A 17744-nucleotide genomic window follows, 5' to 3' on the forward strand; every position below is an offset into this window, starting at 1 on the left:
TTCACTCGAATGATGTTCACTTGTTTCAGTCAATGAAACCACATAGAGTTGATGTTCACTGAGAATTGATTGTCTGTTTATTTGTTTGCATACACGTCAGGTGTTCCATCGGATCACACAACCGAGCCATCCACTTCACAAACCAGCACACACATTCCGTCCGAAGTGTCCAGTCAATCATCCGAACCGACAACATCAACTACACCTACTCATCCACAGACTGATTCATCCATCGTGACTAGTGAGTTCAATGATTGTTTTGCATTAGGTGATGTGTATTTCAGTATTGGTTGCATGCGTGTGTGTGTGTTTGTGTGCGTGTGTGTTTGTGTTTGTGTGTTGTGTGTTGTTGTTTTGTTTTGGGTGTTTCGGTGACGTGAAACAGTGTGGCACGAACACTCGTCCGACTCAACCACCAACGGTCACGTGAGCACCAGTCGATTGCACACGAGTTGTGTGTGCACTTCAAATCCGTGTGCAATGTGTGTGTTTGAGGTTTGAGAATTCACTTGTACAGTGTGTGTTTTATTGCGTGAATGTTCGTCAGTGTGAGAGAGTGGTTGAGTGATTGAGTGATTGAGTGATTGAGTGAGTGGAGACTGTGTGGTTGACGACTGACGCATCTACTGACATGACACATTGGAGAGATTGTAGGTTGAAGAGTGCTCCACTGATCCACATGTGTTTGGAACGTGTGTGTCTGCAACACACCGATGAACGGACGCTGATCGTTTGTGTCGGTGTGGTTGCACGTTGTGCTTGAATTGTCAAGTAGGAGATGAGTGACGAGTGTTCCATGCAAATCGATGCGGTCAGATATGGATCGGTGAGAGGTGACTCGGTATTGTGATTAGTAGTGTGTGGGTCGAACCAGTGAGTGTGGATGTGACTGGTGGTGTGAGTGGTGTTCGTTTCACTCGAATGATGTTCACTTGTTTCAGTCAATGAAACCACATAGAGTTGATGTTCACTGAGAATTGATTGTCTGTTTATTTGTTTGCATACACGTCAGGTGTTCCATCGGATCACACAACCGAGCCATCCACTTCACAAACCAGCACACACATTCCGTCCGAAGTGTCCAGTCAATCATCCGAACCGACAACATCAACTACACCTACTCATCCACAGACTGATTCATCCATCGTGACTAGTGAGTTCAATGATTGTTTTGCATTAGGTGATGTGTATTTCAGTATTGGTTGCATGCGTGTGTGTGTGTTTGTGTTTGTGTGTTGTGTGTGTTGTGTGTTGTGTGTTTTGTTTTGGGTGTTTCGGTGACGTGAAACAGTGTGGCACGAACACTCGTCCGACTCAACCACCAACGGTCACGTGAGCACCAGTCGATTGCACACGAGTTGTGTGTGCACTTCAAATCCGTGTGCAATGTGTGTGTTTGAGGTTTGAGAATTCACTTGTACAGTGTGTGTTTTATTGCGTGAATGTTCGTCAGTGTGAGAGAGTGGTTGAGTGATTGAGTGATTGAGTGATTGAGTGAGTGGAGACTGTGTGGTTGACGACTGACGCATCTACTGACATGACACATTGGAGAGATTGGTTGAAGAGTGCTCCACTGATCCACATGTGTTTGGAACGTGTGTGTCTGCAACACACCGATGAACGGACGCTGATCGTTTGTGTCGGTGTGGTTGCACGTTGTGCTTGAATTGTCAAGTAGGAGATGAGTGACGAGTGTTCCATGCAAATCGATGCGGTCAGATATGGATCGGTGAGAGGTGACTCGGTATTGTGATTAGTAGTGTGTGGGTCGAACCAGTGAGTGTGGATGTGACTGGTGGTGTGAGTGGTGTTCGTTTCACTCGAATGATGTTCACTTGTTTCAGTCAATGAAACCACATAGAGTTGATGTTCACTGAGAATTGATTGTCTGTTTATTTGTTTGCATACACGTCAGGTGTTCCATCGGATCACACAACCGAGCCATCCACTTCACAAACCAGCACACACATTCCGTCCGAAGTGTCCAGTCAATCATCCGAACCGACAACATCAACTACACCTACTCATCCACAGACTGATTCATCCATCGTGACTAGTGAGTTCAATGATTGTTTTGCATTAGGTGATGTGTATTTCAGTATTGGTTGCATGCGTGTGTGTGTGTTTTTGTGCGTGTGTGTTTGTGTTTGTGTGTTGGGTGTTGTGTGTTTTGTTTTGGGTGTTTCGGTGACGTGAAACAGTGTGGCACGAACACTCGTCCGACTCAACCACCAACGGTCACGTGAGCACCAGTCGATTGCACACGAGTTGTGTGTGCACTTCAAATCCGTGTGCAATGTGTGTGTTTGAGGTTTGAGAATTCACTTGTACAGTGTGTGTTTTATTGCGTGAATGTTCGTCAGTGTGAGAGAGTGGTTGAGTGAAAATTTGAATGATTGAGTGAGTGGAGACTGTGTGGTTGACGACTGACGCATCTACTGACATGACACATTGGAGAGATTGTAGGTTGAAGAGTGCTCCACTGATCCACATGTGTTTGGAACGTGTGTGTCTGCAACACACCGATGAACGGACGCTGATCGTTTGTGTCGGTGTGGTTGCACGTTGTGCTTGAATTCTCAAGTAGGAGATGAGTGACGAGTGTTCCATGCAAATCGATGCGGTCAGATATGGATCGGTGAGAGGTGACTCGGTATTGTGATTAGTAGTGTGTGGGTCGAACCAGTGAGTGTGGATGTGACTGGTGGTGTGAGTGGTGTTCGTTTCACTCGAATGATGTTCACTTGTTTCAGTCAATGAAACCACATAGAGTTGATGTTCACTGAGAATTGATTGTCTGTTTATTTGTTTGCATACACGTCAGGTGTTCCATCGGATCACACAACCGAGCCATCCACTTCACAAACCAGCACACACATTCCGTCCGAAGTGTCCAGTCAATCATCCGAACCGACAACATCAACTACACCTACTCATCCACAGACTGATTCATCCATCGTGACTAGTGAGTTCAATGATTGTTTTGCATTAGGTGATGTGTATTTCAGTATTGGTTGCATGCGTGTGTGTGTGTTTGTGTGTTGTGTGTTGTGTGTTGTTGGTTTTTGTTTTGGGTGTTTCGGTGACGTGAAACAGTGTGGCACGAACACTCGTCCGACTCAACCACCAACGGTCACGTGAGCACCAGTCGATTGCACACGAGTTGTGTGTGCACTTCAAATCCGTGTGCAATGTGTGTGTTTGAGGTTTGAGAATTCACTTGTACAGTGTGTGTTTTATTGCGTGAATGTTCGTCAGTGTGAGAGAGTGGTTGAGTGATTGAGTGATTGAGTGATTGAGTGAGTGGAGACTGTGTGGTTGACGACTGACGCATCTACTGACATGACACATTGGAGAGATTGTAGGTTGAAGAGTGCTCCACTGATCCACATGTGTTTGGAACGTGTGTGTCTGCAACACACCGATGAACGGACGCTGATCGTTTGTGTCGGTGTGGTTGCACGTTGTGCTTGAATTGTCAAGTAGGAGATGAGTGACGAGTGTTCCATGCAAATCGATGCGGTCAGATATGGATCGGTGAGAGGTGACTCGGTATTGTGATTAGTAGTGTGTGGGTCGAACCAGTGAGTGTGGATGTGACTGGTGGTGTGAGTGGTGTTCGTTTCACTCGAATGATGTTCACTTGTTTCAGTCAATGAAACCACATAGAGTTGATGTTCACTGAGAATTGATTGTCTGTTTATTTGTTTGCATACACGTCAGGTGTTCCATCGGATCACACAACCGAGCCATCCACTTCACAAACCAGCACACACATTCCGTCCGAAGTGTCCAGTCAATCATCCGAACCGACAACATCAACTACACCTACTCATCCACAGACTGATTCATCCATCGTGACTAGTGAGTTCAATGATTGTTTTGCATTAGGTGATGTGTATTTCAGTATTGGTTGCATGCGTGTGTGTGTGTTTGTGTTTGTGTGTTGTGTGTTGTTGGTTTTTTGTTTTGGGTGTTTCGGTGACGTGAAACAGTGTGGCACGAACACTCGTCCGACTCAACCACCAACGGTCACGTGAGCACCAGTCGATTGCACACGAGTTGTGTGTGCACTTCAAATCCGTGTGCAATGTGTGTGTTTGAGGTTTGAGAATTCACTTGTACAGTGTGTGTTTTATTGCGTGAATGTTCGTCAGTGTGAGAGAGTGGTTGAGTGATTGAGTGATTGAGTGATTGAGTGAGTGGAGACTGTGTGGTTGACGACTGACGCATCTACTGACATGACACATTGGAGAGATTGTAGGTTGAAGAGTGCTCCACTGATCCACATGTGTTTGGAACGTGTGTGTCTGCAACACACCGATGAACGGACGCTGATCGTTTGTGTCGGTGTGGTTGCACGTTGTGCTTGAATTGTCAAGTAGGAGATGAGTGACGAGTGTTCCATGCAAATCGATGCGGTCAGATATGGATCGGTGAGAGGTGACTCGGTATTGTGATTAGTAGTGTGTGGGTCGAACCAGTGAGTGTGGATGTGACTGGTGGTGTGAGTGGTGTTCGTTTCACTCGAATGATGTTCACTTGTTTCAGTCAATGAAACCACATAGAGTTGATGTTCACTGAGAATTGATTGTCTGTTTATTTGTTTGCATACACGTCAGGTGTTCCATCGGATCACACAACCGAGCCATCCACTTCACAAACCAGCACACACATTCCGTCCGAAGTGTCCAGTCAATCATCCGAACCGACAACATCAACTACACCTACTCATCCACAGACTGATTCATCCATCGTGACTAGTGAGTTCAATGATTGTTTTGCATTAGGTGATGTGTATTTCAGTATTGGTTGCATGCGTGTGTGTGTGTTTGTGTTTGTGTGTTGTGTGTTGTTGGTGTTTTGTTTTGGGTGTTTCGGTGACGTGAAACAGTGTGGCACGAACACTCGTCCGACTCAACCACCAACGGTCACGTGAGCACCAGTCGATTGCACACGAGTTGTGTGTGCACTTCAAATCCGTGTGCAATGTGTGTGTTTGAGGTTTGAGAATTCACTTGTACAGTGTGTGTTTTATTGCGTGAATGTTCGTCAGTGTGAGAGAGTGGTTGAGTGATTGAGTGATTGAGTGAGTGGAGACTGTGTGGTTGACGACTGACGCATCTACTGACATGACACATTGGAGAGATTGTAGGTTGAAGAGTGCTCCACTGATCCACATGTGTTTGGAACGTGTGTGTCTGCAACACACCGATGAACGGACGCTGATCGTTTGTGTCGGTGTGGTTGCACGTTGTGCTTGAATTCTCAAGTAGGAGATGAGTGACGAGTGTTCCATGCAAATCGATGCGGTCAGATATGGATCGGTGAGAGGTGACTCGGTATTGTGATTAGTAGTGTGTGGGTCGAACCAGTGAGTGTGGATGTGACTGGTGGTGTGAGTGGTGTTCGTTTCACTCGAATGATGTTCACTTGTTTCAGTCAATGAAACCACATAGAGTTGATGTTCACTGAGAATTGATTGTCTGTTTATTTGTTTGCATACACGTCAGGTGTTCCATCGGATCACACAACCGAGCCATCCACTTCACAAACCAGCACACACATTCCGTCCGAAGTGTCCAGTCAATCATCCGAACCGACAACATCAACTACACCTACTCATCCACAGACTGATTCATCCATCGTGACTAGTGAGTTCAATGATTGTTTTGCATTAGGTGATGTGTATTTCAGTATTGGTTGCATGCGTGTGTGTGTGTTTGTGTTTGTGTGTTGTGTGTTGTTGGTTTTTGTTTTGGGTGTTTCGGTGACGTGAAACAGTGTGGCACGAACACTCGTCCGACTCAACCACCAACGGTCACGTGAGCACCAGTCGATTGCACACGAGTTGTGTGTGCACTTCAAATCCGTGTGCAATGTGTGTGTTTGAGGTTTGAGAATTCACTTGTACAGTGTGTGTTTTATTGCGTGAATGTTCGTCAGTGTGAGAGAGTGGTTGAGTGATTGAGTGATTGAGTGATTGAGTGAGTGGAGACTGTGTGGTTGACGACTGACGCATCTACTGACATGACACATTGGAGAGATTGTAGGTTGAAGAGTGCTCCACTGATCCACATGTGTTTGGAACGTGTGTGTCTGCAACACACCGATGAACGGACGCTGATCGTTTGTGTCGGTGTGGTTGCACGTTGTGCTTGAATTCTCAAGTAGGAGATGAGTGACGAGTGTTCCATGCAAATCGATGCGGTCAGATATGGATCGGTGAGAGGTGACTCGGTATTGTGATTAGTAGTGTGTGGGTCGAACCAGTGAGTGTGGATGTGACTGGTGGTGTGAGTGGTGTTCGTTTCACTCGAATGATGTTCACTTGTTTCAGTCAATGAAACCACATAGAGTTGATGTTCACTGAGAATTGATTGTCTGTTTATTTGTTTGCATACACGTCAGGTGTTCCATCGGATCACACAACCGAGCCATCCACTTCACAAACCAGCACACACATTCCGTCCGAAGTGTCCAGTCAATCATCCGAACCGACAACATCAACTACACCTACTCATCCACAGACTGATTCATCCATCGTGACTAGTGAGTTCAATGATTGTTTTGCATTAGGTGATGTGTATTTCAGCATTGGTGCATGCGTGTGTGTGTGTTTGTGTGTGTGTGTGTTTGTGTGTGTGTGTTGTGTGTTGTTGGTTTTTGTTTTGGGTGTTTCGGTGACGTGAAACAGTGTGGCACGAACACTCGTCCGACTCAACCACCAACGGTCACGTGAGCACCAGTCGATTGCACACGAGTTGTGTGTGCACTTCAAATCCGTGTGCAATGTGTGTGTTTGAGGTTTGAGAATTCACTTGTACAGTGTGTGTTTTATTGCGTGAATGTTCGTCAGTGTGAGAGAGTGGTTGAGTGATTGAGTGATTGAGTGAGTGGAGACTGTGTGGTTGACGACTGACGCATCTACTGACATGACACATTGGAGAGATTGTAGGTTGAAGAGTGCTCCACTGATCCACATGTGTTTGGAACGTGTGTGTCTGCAACACACCGATGAACGGACGCTGATCGTTTGTGTCGGTGTGGTTGCACGTTGTGCTTGAATTCTCAAGTAGGAGATGAGTGACGAGTGTTCCATGCAAATCGATGCGGTCAGATATGGATCGGTGAGAGGTGACTCGGTATTGTGATTAGTAGTGTGTGGGTCGAACCAGTGAGTGTGGATGTGACTGGTGGTGTGAGTGGTGTTCGTTTCACTCGAATGATGTTCACTTGTTTCAGTCAATGAAACCACATAGAGTTGATGTTCACTGAGAATTGATTGTCTGTTTATTTGTTTGCATACACGTCAGGTGTTCCATCGGATCACACAACCGAGCCATCCACTTCACAAACCAGCACACACATTCCGTCCGAAGTGTCCAGTCAATCATCCGAACCGACAACATCAACTACACCTACTCATCCACAGACTGATTCATCCATCGTGACTAGTGAGTTCAATGATTGTTTTGCATTAGGTGATGTGTATTTCAGTATTGGTTGCATGCTTGTGTGTGTGTGTGCGTGCGTGTGTGTGTTTGTGTTTTGTGTGTTGTGTGTTGTGTGTTGGGTGTTTCGGTGACGTGAAACAGTGTGGCACGAACACTCGTCCGACTCAACCACCAACGGTCACGTGAGCACCAGTCGATTGCACACGAGTTGTGTGTGCACTTCAAATCCGTGTGCAATGTGTGTGTTTGAGGTTTGAGAATTCACTTGTACAGTGTGTGTTTTATTGCGTGAATGTTCGTCAGTGTGAGAGAGTGGTTGAGTGATTGAGTGATTGAGTGATTGAGTGAGTGGAGACTGTGTGGTTGACGACTGACGCATCTACTGACATGACACATTGGAGAGATTGTAGGTTGAAGAGTGCTCCACTGATCCACATGTGTTTGTAACGTGTGTGTCTGCAACACACCGATGAACGGACGCTGATCGTTTGTGTCGGTGTGGTTGCACGTCGTGCTTGAATTCTCAAGTAGGAGATGAGTGACGAGTGTTCCATGCAAATCGATGCGGTCAGATATGGATCGGTGAGAGGTGACTCGGTATTGTGATTAGTAGTGTGTGGGTCGAACCAGTGAGTGTGGATGTGACTGGTGGTGTGAGTGGTGTTCGTTTCACTCGAATGATGTTCACTTGTTTCAGTCAATGAAACCACATAGAGTTGATGTTCACTGAGAATTGATTGTCTGTTTATTTGTTTGCATACACGTCAGGTGTTCCATCGGATCACACAACCGAGCCATCCACTTCACAAACCAGCACACACATTCCGTCCGAAGTGTCCAGTCAATCATCCGAACCGACAACATCAACTACACCTACTCATCCACAGACTGATTCATCCATCGTGACTAGTGAGTTCAATGATTGTTTTGCATTAGGTGATGTGTATTTCAGTATTGGTTGCATGCGTGTGTGTGTGTTTGTGTGCGTGTGTGTTTGTGTTTGTGTGTTGTGTGTGTGTGTGTGTTTTGTTTTGGGTGTTTCGGTGACGTGAAACAGTGTGGCACGAACACTCGTCCGACTCAACCACCAACGGTCACGTGAGCACCAGTCGATTGCACACGAGTTGTGTGTGCACTTCAAATCCGTGTGCAATGTGTGTGTTTGAGGTTTGAGAATTCACTTGTACAGTGTGTGTTTTATTGCGTGAATGTTCGTCAGTGTGAGAGAGTGGTTGAGTGATTGAGTGATTGAGTGATTGAGTGAGTGGAGACTGTGTGGTTGACGACTGACGCATCTACTGACATGACACATTGGAGAGATTGTAGGTTGAAGAGTGCTCCACTGATCCACATGTGTTTGGAACGTGTGTGTCTGCAACACACCGATGAACGGACGCTGATCGTTTGTGTCGGTGTGGTTGCACGTTGTGCTTGAATTCTCAAGTAGGAGATGAGTGACGAGTGTTCCATGCAAATCGATGCGGTCAGATATGGATCGGTGAGAGGTGACTCGGTATTGTGATTAGTAGTGTGTGGGTCGAACCAGTGAGTGTGGATGTGACTGGTGGTGTGAGTGGTGTTCGTTTCACTCGAATGATGTTCACTTGTTTCAGTCAATGAAACCACATAGAGTTGATGTTCACTGAGAATTGATTGTCTGTTTATTTGTTTGCATACACGTCAGGTGTTCCATCGGATCACACAACCGAGCCATCCACTTCACAAACCAGCACACACATTCCGTCCGAAGTGTCCAGTCAATCATCCGAACCGACAACATCAACTACACCTACTCATCCACAGACTGATTCATCCATCGTGACTAGTGAGTTCAATGATTGTTTTGCATTAGGTGATGTGTATTTCAGTATTGGTTGCATGCGTGTGTGTGTGTTTGTGTGTTGTGTGTTGTGTGTTGTTGGTGTTTTGTTTTGGGTGTTTCGGTGACGTGAAACAGTGTGGCACGAACACTCGTCCGACTCAACCACCAACGGTCACGTGAGCACCAGTCGATTGCACACGAGTTGTGTGTGCACTTCAAATCCGTGTGCAATGTGTGTGTTTGAGGTTTGAGAATTCACTTGTACAGTGTGTGTTTTATTGCGTGAATGTTCGTCAGTGTGAGAGAGTGGTTGAGTGATTGAGTGATTGAGTGATTGAGTGAGTGGAGACTGTGTGGTTGACGACTGACGCATCTACTGACATGACACATTGGAGAGATTGTAGGTTGAAGAGTGCTCCACTGATCCACATGTGTTTGGAACGTGTGTGTCTGCAACACACCGATGAACGGACGCTGATCGTTTGTGTCGGTGTGGTTGCACGTTGTGCTTGAATTCTCAAGTAGGAGATGAGTGACGAGTGTTCCATGCAAATCGATGCGGTCAGATATGGATCGGTGAGAGGTGACTCGGTATTGTGATTAGTAGTGTGTGGGTCGAACCAGTGAGTGTGGATGTGACTGGTGGTGTGAGTGGTGTTCGTTTCACTCGAATGATGTTCACTTGTTTCAGTCAATGAAACCACATAGAGTTGATGTTCACTGAGAATTGATTGTCTGTTTATTTGTTTGCATACACGTCAGGTGTTCCATCGGATCACACAACCGAGCCATCCACTTCACAAACCAGCACACACATTCCGTCCGAAGTGTCCAGTCAATCATCCGAACCGACAACATCAACTACACCTACTCATCCACAGACTGATTCATCCATCGTGACTAGTGAGTTCAATGATTGTTTTGCATTAGGTGATGTGTATTTCAGTATTGGTTGCATGCGTGTGTGTGTGTTTGTGTGTTGTGTGTTGTGTGTTGTTGGTTTTTGTTTTGGGTGTTTCGGTGACGTGAAACAGTGTGGCACGAACACTCGTCCGACTCAACCACCAACGGTCACGTGAGCACCAGTCGATTGCACACGAGTTGTGTGTGCACTTCAAATCCGTGTGCAATGTGTGTGTTTGAGGTTTGAGAATTCACTTGTACAGTGTGTGTTTTATTGCGTGAATGTTCGTCAGTGTGAGAGAGTGGTTGAGTGATTGAGTGATTGAGTGATTGAGTGAGTGGAGACTGTGTGGTTGACGACTGACGCATCTACTGACATGACACATTGGAGAGATTGTAGGTTGAAGAGTGCTCCACTGATCCACATGTGTTTGGAACGTGTGTGTCTGCAACACACCGATGAACGGACGCTGATCGTTTGTGTCGGTGTGGTTGCACGTTGTGCTTGAATTCTCAAGTAGGAGATGAGTGACGAGTGTTCCATGCAAATCGATGCGGTCAGATATGGATCGGTGAGAGGTGACTCGGTATTGTGATTAGTAGTGTGTGGGTCGAACCAGTGAGTGTGGATGTGACTGGTGGTGTGAGTGGTGTTCGTTTCACTCGAATGATGTTCACTTGTTTCAGTCAATGAAACCACATAGAGTTGATGTTCACTGAGAATTGATTGTCTGTTTATTTGTTTGCATACACGTCAGGTGTTCCATCGGATCACACAACCGAGCCATCCACTTCACAAACCAGCACACACATTCCGTCCGAAGTGTCCAGTCAATCATCCGAACCGACAACATCAACTACACCTACTCATCCACAGACTGATTCATCCATCGTGACTAGTGAGTTCAATGATTGTTTTGCATTAGGTGATGTGTATTTCAGTATTGGTTGCATGCGTGTGTGTGTGTTTGTGTGTGTGTGTGTTTTGTGTGTTGTGTGGTTTTGTTTTGGGTGTTTCGGTGACGTGAAACAGTGTGGCACGAACACTCGTCCGACTCAACCACCAACGGTCACGTGAGCACCAGTCGATTGCACACGAGTTGTGTGTGCACTTCAAATCCGTGTGCAATGTGTGTGTTTGAGGTTTGAGAATTCACTTGTACAGTGTGTGTTTTATTGCGTGAATGTTCGTCAGTGTGAGAGAGTGGTTGAGTGATTGAGTGATTGAGTGATTGAGTGAGTGGAGACTGTGTGGTTGACGACTGACGCATCTACTGACATGACACATTGGAGAGATTGTAGGTTGAAGAGTGCTCCACTGATCCACATGTGTTTGGAACGTGTGTGTCTGCAACACACCGATGAACGGACGCTGATCGTTTGTGTCGGTGTGGTTGCACGTTGTGCTTGAATTCTCAAGTAGGAGATGAGTGACGAGTGTTCCATGCAAATCGATGCGGTCAGATATGGATCGGTGAGAGGTGACTCGGTATTGTGATTAGTAGTGTGTGGGTCGAACCAGTGAGTGTGGATGTGACTGGTGGTGTGAGTGGTGTTCGTTTCACTCGAATGATGTTCACTTGTTTCAGTCAATGAAACCACATAGAGTTGATGTTCACTGAGAATTGATTGTCTGTTTATTTGTTTGCATACACGTCAGGTGTTCCATCGGATCACACAACCGAGCCATCCACTTCACAAACCAGCACACACATTCCGTCCGAAGTGTCCAGTCAATCATCCGAACCGACAACATCAACTACACCTACTCATCCACAGACTGATTCATCCATCGTGACTAGTGAGTTCAATGATTGTTTTGCATTAGGTGATGTGTATTTCAGTATTGGTTGCATGCGTGTGTGTGTGTTTGTGTGCGTGTGTGTTTGTGTTTGTGTGTTGTGTGTTGTGTTGTGTTTTTGTTTTGGGTGTTTCGGTGACGTGAAACAGTGTGGCACGAACACTCGTCCGACTCAACCACCAACGGTCACGTGAGCACCAGTCGATTGCACACGAGTTGTGTGTGCACTTCAAATCCGTGTGCAATGTGTGTGTTTGAGGTTTGAGAATTCACTTGTACAGTGTGTGTTTTATTGCGTGAATGTTCGTCAGTGTGAGAGAGTGGTTGAGTGATTGAGTGATTGAGTGATTGAGTGAGTGGAGACTGTGTGGTTGACGACTGACGCATCTACTGACATGACACATTGGAGAGATTGTAGGTTGAAGAGTGCTCCACTGATCCACATGTGTTTGGAACGTGTGTGTCTGCAACACACCGATGAACGGACGCTGATCGTTTGTGTCGGTGTGGTTGCACGTTGTGCTTGAATTCTCAAGTAGGAGATGAGTGACGAGTGTTCCATGCAAATCGATGCGGTCAGATATGGATCGGTGAGAGGTGACTCGGTATTGTGATTAGTAGTGTGTGGGTCGAACCAGTGAGTGTGGATGTGACTGGTGGTGTGAGTGGTGTTCGTTTCACTCGAATGATGTTCACTTGTTTCAGTCAATGAAACCACATAGAGTTGATGTTCACTGAGAATTGATTGTCTGTTTATTTGTTTGCATACACGTCAGGTGTTCCATCGGATCACACAACCGAGCCATCCACTTCACAAACCAGCACACACATTCCGTCCGAAGTGTCCAGTCAATCATCCGAACCGACAACATCAACTACACCTACTCATCCACAGACTGATTCATCCATCGTGACTAGTGAGTTCAATGATTGTTTTGCATTAGGTGATGTGTATTTCAGTATTGGTTGCATGCGTGTGTGTGTGTTTGTGTGCGTGTGTGTGTGTTGTGTGTTGTGTGTTGTGTGTTGTTGTTTTGTTTTGGGTGTTTCGGTGACGTGAAACAGTGTGGCACGAACACTCGTCCGACTCAACCACCAACGGTCACGTGAGCACCAGTCGATTGCACACGAGTTGTGTGTGCACTTCAAATCCGTGTGCAATGTGTGTGTTTGAGGTTTGAGAATTCACTTGTACAGTGTGTGTTTTATTGCGTGAATGTTCGTCAGTGTGAGAGAGTGGTTGAGTGATTGAGTGATTGAGTGATTGAGTGAGTGGAGACTGTGTGGTTGACGACTGACGCATCTACTGACATGACACATTGGAGAGATTGTAGGTTGAAGAGTGCTCCACTGATCCACATGTGTTTGGAACGTGTGTGTCTGCAACACACCGATGAACGGACGCTGATCGTTTGTGTCGGTGTGGTTGCACGTTGTGCTTGAATTCTCAAGTAGGAGATGAGTGACGAGTGTTCCATGCAAATCGATGCGGTCAGATATGGATCGGTGAGAGGTGACTCGGTATTGTGATTAGTAGTGTGTGGGTCGAACCAGTGAGTGTGGATGTGACTGGTGGTGTGAGTGGTGTTCGTTTCACTCGAATGATGTTCACTTGTTTCAGTCAATGAAACCACATAGAGTTGATGTTCACTGAGAATTGATTGTCTGTTTATTTGTTTGCATACACGTCAGGTGTTCCATCGGATCACACAACCGAGCCATCCACTTCACAAACCAGCACACACATTCCGTCCGAAGTGTCCAGTCAATCATCCGAACCGACAACATCAACTACACCTACTCATCCACAGACTGATTCATCCATCGTGACTAGTGAGTTCAATGATTGTTTTGCATTAGGTGATGTGTATTTCAGTATTGGTTGCATGCGTGTGTGTGTGTTTGTGTGCGTGTGTGTTTGTGTTTGTGTGTTGTGTGTTGTGTTTTGTTTTGGGTGTTTCGGTGACGTGAAACAGTGTGGCACGAACACTCGTCCGACTCAACCACCAACGGTCACGTGAGCACCAGTCGATTGCACACGAGTTGTGTGTGCACTTCAAATCCGTGTGCAATGTGTGTGTTTGAGGTTTGAGAATTCACTTGTACAGTGTGTGTTTTATTGCGTGAATGTTCGTCAGTGTGAGAGAGTGGTTGAGTGATTGAGTGATTGAGTGATTGAGTGAGTGGAGACTGTGTGGTTGACGACTGACGCATCTACTGACATGACACATTGGAGAGATTGTAGGTTGAAGAGTGCTCCACTGATCCACATGTGTTTGGAACGTGTGTGTCTGCAACACACCGATGAACGGACGCTGATCGTTTGTGTCGGTGTGGTTGCACGTTGTGCTTGAATTCTCAAGTAGGAGATGAGTGACGAGTGTTCCATGCAAATCGATGCGGTCAGATATGGATCGGTGAGAGGTGACTCGGTATTGTGATTAGTAGTGTGTGGGTCGAACCAGTGAGTGTGGATGTGACTGGTGGTGTGAGTGGTGTTCGTTTCACTCGAATGATGTTCACTTGTTTCAGTCAATGAAACCACATAGAGTTGATGTTCACTGAGAATTGATTGTCTGTTTATTTGTTTGCATACACGTCAGGTGTTCCATCGGATCACACAACCGAGCCATCCACTTCACAAACCAGCACACACATTCCGTCCGAAGTGTCCAGTCAATCATCCGAACCGACAACATCAACTACACCTACTCATCCACAGACTGATTCATCCATCGTGACTAGTGAGTTCAATGATTGTTTTGCATTAGGTGATGTGTATTTCAGTATTGGTTGCATGCGTGTGTGTGTGTTTGTGTGCGTGTGTGTTTGTGTTTGTGTGTTGTGTGTTGTGTGTTGTGTTTTGTTTTGGGTGTTTCGGTGACGTGAAACAGTGTGGCACGAACACTCGTCCGACTCAACCACCAACGGTCACGTGAGCACCAGTCGATTGCACACGAGTTGTGTGTGCACTTCAAATCCGTGTGCAATGTGTGTGTTTGAGGTTTGAGAATTCACTTGTACAGTGTGTGTTTTATTGCGTGAATGTTCGTCAGTGTGAGAGAGTGGTTGAGTGATTGAGTGATTGAGTGATTGAGTGAGTGGAGACTGTGTGGTTGACGACTGACGCATCTACTGACATGACACATTGGAGAGATTGTAGGTTGAAGAGTGCTCCACTGATCCACATGTGTTTGGAACGTGTGTGTCTGCAACACACCGATGAACGGACGCTGATCGTTTGTGTCGGTGTGGTTGCACGTTGTGCTTGAATTGTCAAGTAGGAGATGAGTGACGAGTGTTCCATGCAAATCGATGCGGTCAGATATGGATCGGTGAGAGGTGACTCGGTATTGTGATTAGTAGTGTGTGGGTCGAACCAGTGAGTGTGGATGTGACTGGTGGTGTGAGTGGTGTTCGTTTCACTCGAATGATGTTCACTTGTTTCAGTCAATGAAACCACATAGAGTTGATGTTCACTGAGAATTGATTGTCTGTTTATTTGTTTGCATACACGTCAGGTGTTCCATCGGATCACACAACCGAGCCATCCACTTCACAAACCAGCACACACATTCCGTCCGAAGTGTCCAGTCAATCATCCGAACCGACAACATCAACTACACCTACTCATCCACAGACTGATTCATCCATCGTGACTAGTGAGTTCAATGATTGTTTTGCATTAGGTGATGTGTATTTCAGTATTGGTTGCATGCGTGTGTGTGTGTTTGTGTGCGTGTGTGTTTGTGTTTGTGTGTTGTGTGTTGTGTGTTGTTGTTTTGTTTTGGGTGTTTCGGTGACGTGAAACAGTGTGGCACGAACACTCGTCCGACTCAACCACCAACGGTCACGTGAGCACCAGTCGATTGCACACGAGTTGTGTGTGCACTTCAAATCCGTGTGCAATGTGTGTGTTTGAGGTTTGAGAATTCACTTGTACAGTGTGTGTTTTATTGCGTGAATGTTCGTCAGTGTGAGAGAGTGGTTGAGTGATTGAGTGATTGAGTGATTGAGTGAGTGGAGACTGTGTGGTTGACGACTGACGCATCTACTGACATGACACATTGGAGAGATTGTAGGTTGAAGAGTGCTCCACTGATCCACATGTGTTTGGAACGTGTGTGTCTGCAACACACCGATGAACGGACGCTGATCGTTTGTGTCGGTGTGGTTGCACGTTGTGCTTGAATTCTCAAGTAGGAGATGAGTGACGAGTGTTCCATGCAAATCGATGCGGTCAGATATGGATCGGTGAGAGGTGACTCGGTATTGTGATTAGTAGTGTGTGGGTCGAACCAGTGAGTGTGGATGTGACTGGTGGTGTGAGTGGTGTTCGTTTCACTCGAATGATGTTCACTTGTTTCAGTCAATGAAACCACATAGAGTTGATGTTCACTGAGAATTGATTGTCTGTTTATTTGTTTGCATACACGTCAGGTGTTCCATCGGATCACACAACCGAGCCATCCACTTCACAAACCAGCACACACATTCCGTCCGAAGTGTCCAGTCAATCATCCGAACCGACAACATCAACTACACCTACTCATCCACAGACTGATTCATCCATCGTGACTAGTGAGTTCAATGATTGTTTTGCATTAGGTGATGTGTATTTCAGTATTGGTTGCATGCGTGTGTGTGTGTTTGTGTGCGTGTGTGTTTGTGTGTTGTGTGTTGTGTGTTGTGTTTTTGTTTTGGGTGTTTCGGTGACGTGAAACAGTGTGGCACGAACACTCGTCCGACTCAACCACCAACGGTCACGTGAGCACCAGTCGATTGCACACGAGTTGTGTGTGCACTTCAAATCCGTGTGCAATGTGTGTGTTTGAGGTTTGAGAATTCACTTGTACAGTGTGTGTTTTATTGCGTGAATGTTCGTCAGTGTGAGAGAGTGGTTGAGTGATTGAGTGATTGAGTGATTGAGTGAGTGGAGACTGTGTGGTTGACGACTGACGCATCTACTGACATGACACATTGGAGAGATTGTAGGTTGAAGAGTGCTCCACTGATCCACATGTGTTTGGAACGTGTGTGTCTGCAACACACCGATGAACGGACGCTGATCGTTTGTGTCGGTGTGGTTGCACGTTGTGCTTGAATTGTCAAGTAGGAGATGAGTGACGAGTGTTCCATGCAAATCGATGCGGTCAGATATGGATCGGTGAGAGGTGACTCGGTATTGTGATTAGTAGTGTGTGGGTCGAACCAGTGAGTGTGGATGTGACTGGTGGTGTGAGTGGTGTTCGTTTCACTCGAATGATGTTCACTTGTTTCAGTCAATGAAACCACATAGAGTTGATGTTCACTGAGAATTGATTGTCTGTTTATTTGTTTGCATACACGTCAGGTGTTCCATCGGATCACACAACCGAGCCATCCACTTCACAAACCAGCACACACATTCCGTCCGAAGTGTCCAGTCAATCATCCGAACCGACAACATCAACTACACCTACTCATCCACAGACTGATTCATCCATCGTGACTAGTGAGTTCAATGATTGTTTTGCATTAGGTGATGTGTATTTCAGTATTGGTTGCATGCGTGTGTGTGTGTTTGTGTGCGTGTGTGTTTGTGTTGTGTGTGTTGTGTGTTGTGTGTTTTGTTTTGGGTGTTTCGGTGACGTGAAACAGTGTGGCACGAACACTCGTCCGACTCAACCACCAACGGTCACGTGAGCACCAGTCGATTGCACACGAGTTGTGTGTGCACTTCAAATCCGTGTGCAATGTGTGTGTTTGAGGTTTGAGAATT

The sequence above is a fragment of the Schistosoma haematobium genome, chromosome 5 (genome assembly GCF_000699445.3).
Source record: "Schistosoma haematobium chromosome 5, whole genome shotgun sequence".
NCBI classification, from domain to species: domain Eukaryota; kingdom Metazoa; phylum Platyhelminthes; class Trematoda; order Strigeidida; family Schistosomatidae; genus Schistosoma; species Schistosoma haematobium.